The sequence below is a fragment of the Pinus tabuliformis genome, chromosome 2_1 (genome assembly GCF_031772625.1).
Source record: "Pinus tabuliformis cultivar Carrire ecotype Pingquan chromosome 2_1, CPIR1, whole genome shotgun sequence".
Taxonomy (NCBI): domain Eukaryota; kingdom Viridiplantae; phylum Streptophyta; class Pinopsida; order Pinales; family Pinaceae; genus Pinus; species Pinus tabuliformis.
Window position 1 is genome coordinate 466214471 of NC_142299.1, and position 16556 is coordinate 466231026.

Below are 16556 nucleotides of genomic sequence, written 5' to 3' on the forward strand. Positions count from 1 at the left end.
TCAACAGCCGAGATTAAGTCCCTAATCAATGGTTAACATTAGATCTGGCTTGATCCATGTCTTTTGGACCATTCTAACATAATTTTATATTAATCCACATTAATATTTTAATTTCCGTAAGTTTAGACTTAGGGACTCCGTTAAAAATATTAATTATTTTAATATTTCTCAAACTGTTTAGAATCTGCCCAAACCCTTTCTGGGTATTTGAGATCTTATGTGCCCCAACCTCTCCACCAAATTTCGTGGCTAGAGCACATTTGATGCTACCCCAAATCAACACTCCCTCTTAGCAAGGAGTGTGCTCTAGTAATACTCCTTACTGAGTATCACCCTGATCATTCGGTATAGGCCCCTTTGCTGATGCTAGGCGTGCTGCCCACCATCCTCTGCACTGCTGTACCCTGTATTGCTGCCCATGGTTTTGCCACTGCCACTGCTGCATCTGTACGACAACTCCCTCTGCATCCGTGCTGCTGCTGGTCCTTTCTCCCAACACTCCATCCGTACTGCAACTCCTCTCATCATGCTGCATCGTGCTGCTCACTGCTGCACTACAACTCAGTTACTGAGAATTAAGTAACTGATCTCCCAACTCTGACCTCTCTGTTGGGCTAGAGACACCCACTGATGCTGAAGGTCCCTCTGCCGCTAACAAGTGCTCCCTCTCTGACCTTTGCGCTCTTGCAACAACTCTCTGCATCTCGCACCGTTGCACAGCTCTTTGTGCCATCTTGCACTGGTGTAACACTCCCGTGCCTCTCGCACTGCTGCATCCTGCTAGCCTCGTGCTCTCGAGAATCCTGCACTGTAGCTCTCTCTGCCGCTCCATTCGCATCCATCTCTACCCACATCATCCAGTCCTGCTACTCCTCTTCGGGGCTCCTGTACCTCGAGGATCCTACCCCTCATCGCCAATAGTCCATCTGACTACAACTCTATGTCTCCCCACTTTTGCTTAAGTGGTGTGTGTGCACTCATGGCACAATAATTGTCTGTCTCCACTTCCTTCTCTGCCCTTGCTGGCGCTGCCTTAGTCCCGGAAGACCCTCCCTTACTCTTCTTCCTTGGACACTGGGTCGCATAATGACCCAACTCCCCACAGTGGAAGCACTTGATTTTGGAGAGATCCATCTTCTTCTGCTTTTCTTGCTTTCCCTCTGATGCTAGGGCAACATCTTCCTCCTCTTTCTTTTTGACTCTGATCCCCTTACTGATGCTTCCTGCCTTTGTCTGCCGTCTGATCTCTTCTTGGCGAAGAGCCGCCCACATCTCATCCCAAGGTGGAAGTGTCCCTCTACCCAGTATACTCTGGACCATTGTTTTACAAAACGGGCGGGTTGAAACGGAAACGGGACGGCTGGGCAGCAATTTTAATAAAAAAAATTCATGTTTTTGCTGATATTTGGTAAAGGTAAGTAGGGGTCAAGCAAATTTTCACTTGGATGCATCAGTGGGGTTGCACATCAAAAGAAAATCACACTCAAATAGCCAATGTGATGCAATCTTACACACTCTATGCACTCTTTTGCTACATTGTGCTTCATTTCTTGTTGTTTAAGGTTCCAATCTTTCCTGTTAGTTTGCCATTCACATTTTTTTGCTTGCCCAGTGACCTCTTGCTTACCACTATCTCATGGTATCCTCATTCACCATAGATGCCTATACCACAATCAGTATTTGACGGTATCCTTGCAAACATTTTTGCACAACCTTCAGATATGATCTGTTGGGTAAAATGAAAAACACGCAAACTTATTAATTTCCAGGATGTAAAGCTGGCACTCTTGGTCATACTAGTCTGTGGACTCTATAACAAATTGAAGATTAAAGGAATCAAAGTTAATTGTCTGACACAATCAAAATTAACTGTCTGACACAAGGCAAAGATTAAATGCTAGTCAAATACTCAAGTGCATGGCTCTTTAAACTTTAAAGTCTTTCAGCAAACTAATTCAGGCAGCTTTAGGGAAACCTGATTCAGCATTTGATTTTTGAACCTTCTATCTACTGGATATAACCGTGTGAAATGTTCATTTATGTGACTCACCTCTTAATATGGAATTGAATGGTTGTCTTCCATGTATATTATAATGTTGTGTGTTTGGAAACTTGAATGAAAATCTTTAAAATTATGTTTAAAATATTTAAAATTATGTTTTTTTATAAAAAAAAATAAATATTTAATGTATTTTTTACAACGACCGAGTCATTGAAATCGAGCCGGCCGAGTCATTACCGAGTCCGAGTCCGAGTCGGAGTCGATCCTCGGCCGAGTCCGAGTCCGAGTCCGAGTTGTAAAACACTGCTCTGGACAAATACCTCCCAGTCTTTTGAGACTACATTCAGGGCTATCCTTACCATCAATTCCTGATCCGGCATGGCTCCTATGGAAGTCAACTGATCTTGTATCTCATTTAGTCCTTTGAGGAAGGTGTCAATCGGTTCTCCCTTCTTCATCTGATACAACTTCATCTGATCTTCTAGTAAGATCTTTCTGTGCACAGAAGTATGTTGATACAATTTCTTTAGGGCCTTCCACATTTCATTTTCCGTTTCCTTCTCAGCAATGTGTGGTACTACATGGTCCTTGACCCCATCAAGGATGATGCTCTTGGCCCTCGCCATTGCCTCTTCGTACTTGTCGTTCTCAGCTGGGTCGACTGGGATAGCTATCGTCCTCAAGGCGAAGTGCTTGACATGATTTTTGTCAAGTACGGATAAGATTTTGGCCTTCCAGACTACGAAGTTTGAGGCTCTATACAGTCTGTCCTGGTCTCTTACTCCGTGTAGTGCCATGCTGCTCTTCTACTTCCCTCTTGGAAGTTCTTGATGTGACTCCCTCCTGGAAATCCTTCTGCCGATGTCGAGATGCCCCCTACTCTAATCGTCTGTGCAACCGCACCACTGATCCGGATTTCTTGGCTAGAAACCCTCAGTAGAAACTCCCTCCTCCTTGGCCTTGCCTTGTTAGGTATTGTTCTGACTATAGTACCCCACCAGCTCCACTATGCAACTTTCCCACAACCTCCTAAACCCCAACAACTTGAAGGTGAGAGCCCTAGGCTCTGCGCAATCCCAGCACCAGCAACTCGACTTCCTCAACCAACTGCGTCACAACCCTTTGGCCCTCTGTGTGGCTTTGCATGAGCCTCCCTTTATCTCCCTTGGCCTCTGCGATGTCTCTTCCTGACTCACCCTTGATGACGCAGGCACTGTGTCACCCTTCCCTTGTTGCTGCTCTGCTAGGAACAACGTCTGTCACTTGGGACAACTGTTTTCTGCTGTTATTGCTCCGCTCGGCTGATGTCCTCATTTCTCTTGTGATCTGCAACCACCCTCTGATACCATCTTGAAGTTTCTAAGTCTACTAGTTAGAAACCCTCCACGCACTTTACTGATTTATTCCTACCTACTTGTTCTGTTACTTAACAAGTTATTTACAATGTAAATACTGAAAATAAACACTAGTGCATGCTCAACAAATTATAGATCATCAACTGAAGGTAACAAAAACAAGCACACAAAATGACACGTTATTTTTGGACCAATGTCCTCGGAAAAACCCAATGTGGGAAAATCGGTGCAGCTATTTGAGGGATTTCTTATTAAGCAATTTCAGGGTACAATCTGGGTGCCAAATCCGGATTACCTAACAGAGAATGCCCTTGGCAGTAGTACCTCTCAGTGTGAGACAAATGTCCTGGTTGAAACCCCAGATAAACCCTCTGGCAGCTCCTCAGCTCCAATTTGCCCCAGAAACCCCAATGTGAGCCTCTCTCTGCCTTGTGCTGGCCCTGCGTCACCCTGAATGGGTCTGCGTCAACCTCAGGAGGCCCTGCGTCAGCCTTCTGTCCCTCTGCGTCAACAATGCTGGCCTCTCTGAAGCACTACGCAACTCTTGGCTGCCTCTGTGTGGCCCTGCGTGAGCCCTGGGTTCTACTGCGTCACTCTCTTTGGCTCCTGCGCTGATCTCCCGACATTATCTCTGTCTCTCTGTACTCACTGCCCCTCAGCTGCAACTCTGATCACTGATTCTATCTCTCTTAGCAAACCCTGCTCTAGAGAATAGAATGACTGATCATCTGGTGTGTGCACTCTAAGTGACCCTCAAGCTTCCTCTTATACTTTTCTCGTTGACATATCAACGACCGAGATTAAGTTGCTAATCAATGGCTAAGATTAGATCTGGCTTGATCCATGTCTTTTGGACCATTCTAACACAATTTTATATTAATGCACATTAATGTTTTAATTTCCCTAAGTTTAGACTTAGGGACTCCTTAAAAATATTAATTATTTTAATATTTCTCAAATTGTTTAGAATCTGCCCAAACCCTTTCTGGGTATTGGAGATCTCATGTGCCCCAATCTCTCCACCAAATTTCATGGCTAGAGCACATCCGATGCTACCCCAAATCAACATTTAGATTAATACCCATTAATTATTTTAATTTTCAAAGTTTAAACTTAGGGACCCATTAAAAATAATTAATTATTTTATTAAAATTGTTTCTGGGTGGAATTTCCCAAAATGCTTTCTAGGTTCTTTGGAATACATGTGCCTAAGCCTCCCTACAAAATTTGAGGCTTAGAGCACATTCGAAGCTACTAGAAATCAACACTCCCTCTTAGCGAGGAATGTGCTCTAGCAATGCCTCACACTGAAGCATCACACTGACTTCATAACATCGTCCTATATGTTGTTGATGTCTGACATGCTGTTGACCAACTACTGTGCTGCTGTTTTTGACACTGCCACTGTCAACATTGCATCCGTACTATAGCTCCTTCTCAAGTGCTGCATCTGTGCTGCTGCTAGCATTGCCATTACTAACTTTGCATCTGCACTTCAACTTCAACTACAAAAAAGGCAATTGAAAAACATCCGAAAATCTGAACAAGTGTTCAACATAGATGCATCTCGATGCTGAAGATCTGACCGCTGCTAGTCCCATGCTGTCCCTCTGAAGCCACTGCGCTGCTGCTGCTACTGTACTGTGCCTCCCTGCACTGCTGCAACTTTGCACTATGCAACTCAGAATTGGCGTTCTAACCACTGCATCTGTCACTCCAACACTCCTTTGCATCAACTGATACTCCTCCAGCCTGCTACCTTTGACTTTGGGCTCCCATAGCAAGGTTGTGATCTAAGAGGTGGGCTTCTCCAGGATCCTGCCCAACTGCAGTCCTTTCTAACTACAACTCTAAATCAGCCCACCTCCCTCCTGGAGGTATCTTGACTGTCATGGCAAATTCCTCCTCCTCGATCTTCACGGGTTCAACTTTCAGATTGTGCTTCTCATCTTTGTCCTTCTTTCTGAGAGGACACTGTGTTGCATAGTGACCCATTTCACCACACTTGAAGCACTTTATCTTCTAGACGTCCTTCTTTTGCCTCCACTGCTCCTATTGCTCCTTGGGTGCAAGGGTTGTATTTTCCTCCTCCTCCTTGGGCTTCGACCGATTGCTGTTGCTTCCATCAAGTTTACACTTTGACTAGATCTCTCCTCAACTCTTCCTGCTTGAGAGCTGCCCACATTCCATCTCAGTCTGGGAAAGCTGCCCTGCCCAGGATGCTCTGGACAAAGACTTGCCACTCTTCTGACACTGAAGTTTCGTGAGGAACGAATCAATGTGCTCCCCCTTCTGCATCTGTGCAGATCTCAGGTTTTTGCTCTAAGTACATCTTCCGCTGTTTGGAAGATCATGATATAGTGTCGCCAGAGCATCCCACATTTCCTTGGCAGTATCTCTGCCAACGATGTGACTGACTATCTGATCCTTCACTCCGTCGAGGATCATCTGATTGGTCTTTGCCATCTCTCCCTTGTACTTCTTGAGTGGATCTGGATTCGCAGGCTCAGCCAACACGCTATCAACGTAGACTTTGAGAAAATGTTCATCTAGAAGGCATGCCATCCTCGCCTTCTAGATAACACAGTTGGATGCACCATCCAACCCGTCCTGATTAGTCAGTCCATTGGCTGCCATCTCTACCACGAAAATTTCGAACTGCTCCTCTCTGTTTCTTATTGATGCTGCTCTGCCAATGAGAAAACGAACTTTTTGGCAGGAAGTCTAATGAGGAAAAATTTCCTCGCTGTGCTTCTTCTCTTTCTTCTAACAATTTCTGCCCAACAAACTGCTTGCAGAAAATTGTGTCCCACCAACTCTTTCCTCAATGCTGAGGCTTTGCGCTGCTCTCTCTGGCATGACAAAATTTCGTTCTGGAAGCTCCTCTCTTTCGACTCACTCAGAGAGAGACTTTCCTCGAAAATTTAGCCCTCTTGGCTTGGACTGTGCAATCCCTCTGGGGATTCGAACTGTTGCCTCCTGTAGCTATTCGATCTCCTTCTCTGCTCAGCGCTGGTTTCTCTGGCTCTACTCTTCTTGTTTCACTTGCAGCTCTAATACCATGTGAAAATTCCTAAACCCGGAATCCGTACTGCAACAACTGATTAAACTTCTCCTATTTGTTAATTACTGAGCAAATTATTTACTGCTTCCTACAACAAATATCAAAGCTAATACACTGTTGTCTTCACTTAATTAAATTATATGTGGAAACAAGAAACTAAGAAAGAAAGAAAATTCAACACAATACACCGTTATTTTTGGATAAATGTCCCCATAAAAACCCAATGTGGGAAAACCAATGCAGTAGCTTTGAGGGTTTTTATTATTAAGTAGAAGCTATATTTGAATACAAGCTCTGGATGCCTTGCTGGCAATCCAGTACAAAGAATATCACTTGACATAAGAAATTAGTGAGATTACCTCACTCCACACTGTTGTTGAAGGAAGTGTAACTAGGTTTGGTCTTCATAAATGTACTTCTGATATTTGTATTTATTCAAGAAAAAGAAATATTCTTTTTATAATATATGTCAATGAGTTTCTTGCTCATTGAAATAGGTCTAGCACAAGTTAAAGTGCTATAGGTGAGTCAAATAGTCAAAAGAAAAGGTTGAAGACCTTAAGGGCATGTTACACCTTGTATGTTTATGTATTAGAGTCAAGAGAATACCTCCAAGCAAAGGCAACAAGTCTCCTCCATGCAATGACACCTACAAAGAAGCAATTCGTAATTAGGTATGTAAAGTCGGCGTAAAGGAGGGACAATCCTATATATATAGAGGCTGTTCACTCCTCTAAGTACAACGCAATCTACCTTTGAAATTAGCGAAGAAGAAGAACCGAGAAAGGGTGAAGAAAGTCGAAATACAAGGAGCCTCTAGTGCAGCGAAGGAGCGACACAAACCAAATAGGGCTGTTCTAAGGAGGATACATAGTCACACGTCCGACAAAAGAAGGGCTGCGGATATAACAACAACAAGATCACAATGATATATTCGTTCTTGTTTGGGCTAGTAACTTAGGCCTATAGGGCCTCCTACCTAAGCGAAGAAGGGACTCTCACAAGCAAAGAAGAAAGGAGTCAAAACCTAAGGGGAAACCTCCCACACGTGTGAAAAACTAGGGCTGTTGTGCTGTCACATCAAGTCTGCAACCTCACATCAAGAAGGAGCTCGGTTGGTTAAGAGAAGGCATCATCTTATGTGAAAGAGTTCACTAAAGATCAAGGAGAAATATCTCTTCTAGAACTAAGCATAAGAAGGTCTATTACCAATTGCCGAAGGAAGTAGGAGGACGAAGTGCTGGAAGAAGTAGGACAAAGTGTCGGGAAACAAAGTCTAGGAAGAAGGAAGTATTGGACTTGTGCTTGGAGGATATTCTTGTCAGGGGTCTAGGGTTTGGCATTGATCAAGAAGAAGCTTCAATAAGAGAAACTTACTAAAGGGTTTTCCTCTCAAGAGAAGAGAGGTTTTGGCCCTGGCAGAGAGCCAACATCTTGTGTTCTTGTTTTATGTTTTGATAGCAGTTTGATGAAGCACACACATGCATTAATAAGCAAAGAAGAAGATTAAAGCTAACAAGAAAAGTAAAAAGACATCACAAATTGTTATCTAGCCTTGAAGAATCATTCTATACCTGATTGCCCTAGATTCTTCAACAAGTCTCGATTGATCTGGCAGTTGAACTAATGAGTCCTCGACTACTTCTGCGTTGCCCCTACGTAGTCATTGTGTGGGCTTCTGTCATTGCCTCTGGGAACCGCGTCACCTCCTCCACTGAATTGATTTACTCGCAGAAGCCTCAACTTCAACCCTCTTGGATTAGGAGGCTTAGAACATCAAACTCCCAGTGAATTCGGACTTCTGCTCCTAAAGCTCTGCGCTGCTCTGCGTGAGCTCTTCCTGGCTTAGCATCACCCTCTCTGGCCATTGGGTTGCCTCTTCTGCGTCTTCCTCTGCCTCTCTGCTGAGTATTCTTGGTTCTGGAGAAGATTCTCCAACCAAAACTCTCTCTGCCCTTCTCTGTGTGATCACCATGAAATTACTACACTGCCCTACCTCAGGAATTTGATCTAACTGATTAACTCTCGGTGTGCTTTCCAAATTGAAATAACCCTTAAGCCTCCTTAAATAATCTTCTCGTTGACATTCAACGGCCCAAATTAGAAGCTAATCAATGGCTAGGATCATTTTGACTTGATCCTCGTCTTCTTCTAGAACTTACACCCACAGTGAGGTTAATACCCATTAATTTTTTTAATTTCCTAAGTTTAGACTTAGGGACCCATTAAAAATAATTAATTATTTTAATAAAATTGTTTCTAGGTGGAATTTCTCAAAATGCTTTATGGGTTCTTTGGAATACATGTGCCCAAGCCTTCTTGCAAAATTTGAGGCTTAGAGCACATCTGATGCTACCACAAATCAACAGGAAACCCATACTCCAGAATAAAATATATTTCATTTTTCTTTCTTTATAAAGAATATACAATGTCATGATTTACAACGAGGTCATTATGAAGACCGAAACTAGTTACAATTTTCAACAGGATGAAGAGGGTGGATGATTGATATTCCTCTCGTAGAAATCCTACTAACTTCTCTATGTAGGATATTTTAAGGTCAAAGGTTGCATGAACCAAGTTCATTCGATGGATTCTTGCAAGACAAATTTTACATACCGCAAAGAATAAAGTTTTCAAGAAAATATATTGCACTTTTTTAATATGGCACACATAGAAACCCTAATTTCAGAAATATATCTTGCAAAATGGAAGAAGATGGCAATAAAACTATACAATTCCAACAAGAATCACTTGAATCTATCCCAAATTCTCTCCATGCTAACATCTTTCTCCCAAGACAATTCGGTCAAAAAATTATCACATTACGATGTACGTCCAAGAAGAAAGACAAGAGCTGGTGCACACTCCTTTAGAGAGGAAGTGAGTGAATGGTGATGACTCATAATGAAAGTGACTCCCCTCCATGTAGAAAATTTTGCAAGTCTGCGAGCCTCGACTTAGTTTCAAGTTTTAAGCATATGGTTTAATGCCCTCACCCCAAATAGTTAGCTGATATAACTTTATGCAAGTTTTCTTGAAACATTTAGGAATCCTCTACTATTTTCTTTCCAACTGATATGTAAATATATACAAGTAAGCGCACAATTTTTTTTACACAATGATTTTTGTCTAATGACCCTGGAAAAACCCACAAGGGGAAAACTAGTGAAGGAAGGATTGTATTGCTTTTCATCTACTGAGAAAATTACACAGCAAATAACATTTAAGGTACTTATCTCCCCTTAATTGTTGTTCAAACTTCCTTGAAACTCGTTTCAAGGCTTCAACTACAGTTTTGGAAGTTCAAGCCACAATTTTAACTCTTACATTAGGACCATTGTACAATTCAAGGCTCAAAATTTGACTTAGGTTCAGAGGAATCTTTCTTAGCTAACAACCTTCAATCTAGGGCCAAATAGTCCCTTGAATCTACCTCGAACTGTGTGTTAAAGTCTGATAAACCTCCTAGAAATATGGCCCAATTGACTGTGATATAACCAGAAAAGAGGGCTTCGAACAACCCGTATCCTCCACGAATTTTATGCTGAGAATCTCACTCATATCACCTTCAAAACATTGCAGACCTTCACCTAGAATCTTAGCCAGCTATCTCTGCTCGAAAATCTCTGTCTGCGTGCCTATATTCTTCAGCTAGAAACTTGGGTTTGGACTCCTTGCTGTATGATGTTTCTATCTCAGCTCTACAAACACAACCTCCTCTCAAGCTCTTCTTCTCAAATGCTCATGAGAATAATAATGAGAGAAATCTTTCCTTTTCCCTTTTTGTCTTCTAGAATGAGAACCCTAACCCTTGAAACCTAATGGCTGAGATTAAATCTCATCTCATTAGATCAAAGGTGGAGATCATTCCTTCTCTTGACCCCTTCTCTCATGTGGTCCCCCTCAATTAATGAGTCTCTTAGTTACTTTTAATGTTTTGTACCATGTCCACTTTTTCTCTCATAAATTTACTTTTAAAACATAAAAGTCACTTTAATATTAAAAGGTGTAATTTATACTTTTCTCATAAAGTCACTTTAATATTAAAAGGTATAATTTGTACTTTTCTCATAAAGTCACTTTAATGAAAGTGCATAGTAGATGACCCATAAAAAAATAACTTTGCTCCATGACATTAATAAAACTCATAATGTCAGATGGAGATGTCACGATCAATCCTTTTAGTTATCAGAGGTTGATTTCCTTTTCTATGAGACTATAGTTGCATCTTTCACGATCTCTCCCTACTTTCTTCACATATTGCTCCTTAGGAATTTCCATCCATAGTTCCTTCAATTTTTGTCAACCACCTCATATTTCATATGAGGGCTTATTATGTTGATTTCAATCCTTTTAGTTATCAGATGTTGATTTCCTTTTCTATGCGACACTCTTTGAGGATTAAACAGGTATCTAAGATAAGAGTGGTCGAAGATGACCGATATTCTTTGAGGATTGGGAATCCAAGATAAGAATAGTCCTGTAAGGACAGACCTGATGAACATCTGGATGGGGTATGTGCCTTGAGAGGCGGTTGTGGTGGTGTCCAAATATATGCCTCCCAACATTGTGCTCTAATATTGTGGAGAGTTAGAGTTAGTTAGTCAAGGTCTCGCTATATTGCAAGTTGACAATGCTGGTTATGATGTTGATGCTCGAAAATGGCTTATCAATTCAACTCTTCTTATGAGAATATTTCAATTTGAGAGTATCCATGTACCTCGTTGTGTAATTATGAATACCTCCCCAACTAAGAGAGAGTGTTAGAAAAAGTAACTAGGTTTGGTCCTCATAATTGACATTGTACTTATATATTTTATGTAAAAAACGAAAAGACAAAAAAAGGAAGAAAAATAAAATTTTATTAGTTAAGCAGGTTCTTCATGCTTCTAGGATTTGTTGAGTCAAAGAGTTGAAGTCCTATTTGGACTTCTTGTAAAGAAAAAGGAAGAAGAATTTTTGAAAATGTAACATGGGTAAATTCACCTCAAGAAGCCAAGTTGGCCCTCGTAGATGACAAGTCGGCTCATGTTGGAATTTCTAAGTCTAAATGTTAGAAACCCTTCATGTACTTTACTGATTTATTCCTACCTACTTGTTCTGTTAATTAAAAAGTTATTTACCATGTAAATACTGGAAATAAATACAAGTACATGCTCAACACATTACAGATCATCAACTGAAGGAAACATAAACAAGCACACAAGTGACACCATTGTTTTTGGACTAATGTCCCCGGAAAAAAGCCAATGTGGGAAAACCAGTGCAGCTATTTGAGGGTTTGATTTATTAAGCAGTTTCAGAATACAATCTGGGTGCCAAATCTGGCTCACCCAACAGAGAAAATCTCGGCAGTAGTACCTCTCTACTCGGAAGCAGATATTTTGGCTGAAACGTCGGATAAACACTCCGACAACTCCACAGCTCCAATCTGCCCCACGAAACCCCAACGTCAGCCTCTAGGGACTACGCCAGCTCTTTCTGGCCCAACATTAGCCCAGACTCACTATGGCTTGGCCTGCGTCAGCCTCTGGAGGCACTGTGTCAGTCCTCTGGCCCTCTGCGTCACTCACGCTGGCCCTCTGAGGCACTGCACAGCTCCTCACTGCCTCTGCGTGAGCCCTGGATGGCTTTGCGTGAACCCTTGGTTGGTTCTGCGCCCCTCTCTCTGGCTACCGCACTGATCCTCCCGATGCTATCTCTACCTCTCTGCTTCTGTATTTATTGCCCCCCAATTGCAACTCTGATCACTCTCTCAACTTTCTCAGCAAACCCAACCCTAGAAAGTCGAAATCTTGATCAGCTCTGTGTATTCTCCAAGTGACCCTCAAGCCTCCTCTTACTTTTCTCGTTGACAAATCAACGACCGAGATTAAGTCCCTAATCAACGACTAAGATTAGATCTGGCTTGATCCATGAATTTTGGACCATTCTAACACAATTTTATATTAATTCACATTAATATTTTATTTTCCCTAAGTTCAGACTTAGGTTTAATATCTCCCAAACTGTTTAGAATCGGCCCAAACCCTCTCTGGGTATTGGAGATCTCACGTGCCTTAGCCTCTCCACCAATTTTCGTGGCTAGAGCACATCCGATGCTACCCCAAATCAACAACTCACCCAACAGTTGTGTCTTTTCGCATATGAGAACAACTATATACTGGCATGCGTCCTCCTCCAATTGAACAAGCAATTCGGTGCTTCTCTGTGACAAGTTCTGAGGCAGAAAGAGATACGAATTTCAGAGATTACATCTCTGTGAAGGAGTGCGAGGTCCTGAGATTATACATCTGAAGTGAAGTGTGAGTTTTCTATAAAGGTTGATCTGAAAGGTTGCGAGCTTTCTTGTGATAGATAATGCGAGCCTTCCTGTGACAGATGGTGATAGATGATGTAAGATGAAGGCATGATTCTCGTGACAGATGACTCAAGATAAGAGTGAGTTTACCTGTAGCATATGAGCTGAAGTTGGTTCAAATTACTGTGACTAATATTGATGAATTTGGAGGGCTTGACTTGGTTTCTTGGAGGTTGGATTTGAGTCTTGGATTTCTCATTTTGATCTGATTCTATAAGAAGAGATTTTTCTGGGTTTCCCCCATGGGGGTTTTTGGCCCTGGCATGTAGAGCCTACATCTTGTGTTCTCCGTTCTTGTGATCTTCTTGATTTATATTTTTGGCAATTGCTTGATGAAATAAGAGAACATAATAATAATATTGAAGCCAACAAATTCACAAGTAATTGCTATGACAGAGAAATCAACCCTAATTCATTAGCCCACTGATTTCTCAACACTGCAGATTCTGGGCAGTTTCTGGGAGGCCAAATTTTGGCCTAGTCAGATGATAGATCAGGGAAGACAGTTTGTTGGGAGGAAAATTGACTTGACAAGAGGGCAGTTTGACCATTGTATTGTTGGTCAGTTTGACCAACATATTTGACTAGCAGAATTAGGTGTATCTCTTGTTGAACTGAAGAATTTATTTAAAGAAGAGGCTGCTGGGTTTTTCCCTAAGTGGGTTTTCCCGGGGTAAATCTTGTGTTATTTTTATGCATTGTGATCTCTATTGTCCTTTGTGCATTTATGGTTGAATTTATGAAGTGTAATTGCTTAATGATAAACTGGAAGTGCTAAAAGAATATCTACATCATTAGAAGTAATTATCAGTTTTTCAGAAATTAGTGCTTGTATCTACTGCACTTGAAAAGTCAACACAACTGGGCTCCATCATCATGGCCTTGAGGAGTTGACATATGCTAAAGAACTTGCAATATTATAAGTGCCATCCTGAAAGGTCTGCTAGACAACAGAGTCAAAGTTGAACAAAAGACATTGATATATAGATCTTAGTTGAAGTATAGCGAGTTCACTTTAACATCCAAGTTCAAAATACACCATTTATTAAATGCATCCTTGTTGGGAATTTTGTGGAGGAAAAACAAAACAGCCCCTTGTGTTCAAGATTCTGGCTTTCTTGTCTGTATTCCTTATTTTTGTTGATGTAAAAATTAGGACCCTGTTCTAGGTTAGATAGAGCTCTACTATTCTTAACTAGGACTTCACTGGAAGGCTTGCATATGGTATTAGAGAGCATTTGAGACATACCTGCACCAAGATTGGCTTGTTGCAGACTGATTGGATTGCCTACATATTTTGATGCAGCTGTAGGCAACAATTCACTTAAATAATCCTTCGCTTGTGGCTTCAGATGAACAAATTGAGAATCCTTACCATGGATCTCTGTATTCAGATTGCAATTCACCATGTGGCATGAATCCATCCTGCATGACCTCTTCTATTATTGTCTGAAGTGCATTAGTGTCAGATAGTAGAACATCTAGGCAGTTCAGGGTAGAATCGTTACTGACTAAAGGACATTCTTGTCCACACCTGGGAAAGAGCCAAATCGGGGCAATTGCTGGTGTAGAGTACCTTATGGTGGAGTAACTCTTGATCAGCAGAAAGTGAGCTATCCAACACTAAATACAGACAGGCATTCAGAGCCAAATGAGCTTTTAAGGATCAAATTACACTGTTGTTTGAATCATCTCCATTTAATGATATAAACTTTTTGTTTAGACTATGCGTACTGGATTTGCTCCTTCTAGTGTAGACCTGTCTTTTACATAGAGTGTGTTTAGTGCTGATTGACCCTGATCAAATATCAGATTGCCAGCTTTGGGTGATTGGGGTGAGGGGTCTTGATGGGCATGGTGGTCACTCTTCTCCTTGGTCACTTCTCTTTGTGTCCTCTTTGATCTTCTGCTTTGTGCAACTCTATGCCATTTTTTTGTTTTTATGTCTGCACGTGAAGAGGACAGTGATTCATTTGTAGTTAGGAAGATGATTCTTTATCCTTTTGTCATTTATTGTCTAGTTTTCCTCTTGTAGAGGTTTTTTCTTCTGTTCTTGTTTTCACTTTGCTTTTGTTCATTTCTAGGTTGTGTACAAGTTGAAAAGTTGATGGTGCACTATGTGTAGTTTAGACTTTTGAAGCTCTCTTTACCTTGCTTAGGTAGATAGATGATGATCATGCCAGTCCCCTTCACGACTACTTCGCCTTAGCATTTCCCATTATTGGGAACTGACTTCTTTAGAGTTTGGACAGTCTTAGCACTCTCTGAGAGTTGGGGAATGGAATTCAGGAAAAAAGAACTGATATTGCTAAGAAAACAACACTACTGCTTTGGGTGCACTAGTTACCTTGTTGCAAGGGATGAAGATTGACATTTTAGAAAATCTGCAAACCACTACAAAGGGGCAATTATATCTGACTGAAAAGAGAATTACTGATAAGATCTATGGAGACCAGCTCCCAAGGTCTGGAAGGCATTAGAAAGGGTTGATACAATTCAAGTTTCTGGTTGGTAGTTTTCAACAATTTTAAGTTTTCCTGGCATGGCAATTAGAAATTCCTTTGTAAATGTTGGAGAGTTCTACACAAACCAAAATGTCCACCACAAGAGGCAGATTGCTCCCTCTCGAAGCAACTATTGGCATGCAGTCCTTTTGAATGGTAGTGCAGAAGATTTTGCTGGCTAACCAAGGTAGGTTGTTGCAAAGAGGCAGGGAAAATTTCAAGGATAGAGATTTATCTTAAAGTTTAGAAATCTTGGCTAATATTACTAATGCCTAATATGCTAACTGTAAAATCCTTGGCGATATTTTGTAAAAATATTAAATTTTCTAATTATTTAAAATAGGTTCTATAGAATTTTGGCGATTTTTAAGGTAAAATAATTCTATGCTATAAAATTTGGGCGATTCAGTTTTAGAAAAAAAGGAAATTCACAAATATGTTTTTTTGAAAAAGGATGGAAAATTATCCCACCTGCGAATATTAGCCCCTAAAATTTTCCCTGCAAAGAAGAGACAGTAGATGTGAGGTGTGGCAGACTCAGAATCTTCCCATTTGTCATAAATACAATGTCTGGCGTCGAGAATGCTGACTAAGGCGTGAATTGGGGGTGGCTTTGCTAGTGTTTTCCTTCTTGTACTTAATCTCTAGCTAAACTTGCAAGCCTGATTCATATGGCAACGCTCTTGTATGTTTTTATGTGTGGAGGAACTGTAATAGTTAGTAATTTGTATGCCTAACTCTCTCTTTGCCAAGTAAGAAGTGTCTCCAATAAGTGCTTGAACCAGTGTATAAATTCTTTATTATATTTACCATAATTCAACCTAGTTTGAGAAAAATGTTTCAGAATCTAAGTTGCATGGTGCCATGGATACAGTGACAGTTACAGATATGGATACAGTATTTGAAATGGAAAAGGCACATTTTTAGAAATTTTTGGATTTTTGACATGATGCCTCCGGAATATGGCTGGCATATATGAAAACTTATAATAATCTATATATACAAATGAATTACTACAATTGACAACACAAAATTCAAAATACCATTTATGAACTTGGATATGATACATCTAGATACTGCATATATAAAATTCATCATATCTAAGATTGATGTATATAAACAATTTGCATATACAATGTATGTATAAAATATATATAATATATGTATATTTAATTTATAATTTCCATATATAAATCATATAAATTTATAGACACGCTGAGAGAAGCGAGGTTCTCTACAGCCTGGGTGGGGATACATGTGTCTTGAC

At 40.8% G+C, this 16556-nt stretch overlaps 1 protein-coding gene across 2 annotated transcripts in view; it reads left to right on the forward strand.

Annotated features, from left to right (window-relative positions):
- The window catches only part of LOC149200940 (putative serine/threonine-protein kinase At1g54610), a 98574-nt gene that overhangs the window by 72866 nt on the left and 9152 nt on the right, over positions 1-16556 (forward strand). The gene's annotated exons all lie outside the window — the stretch shown is intronic.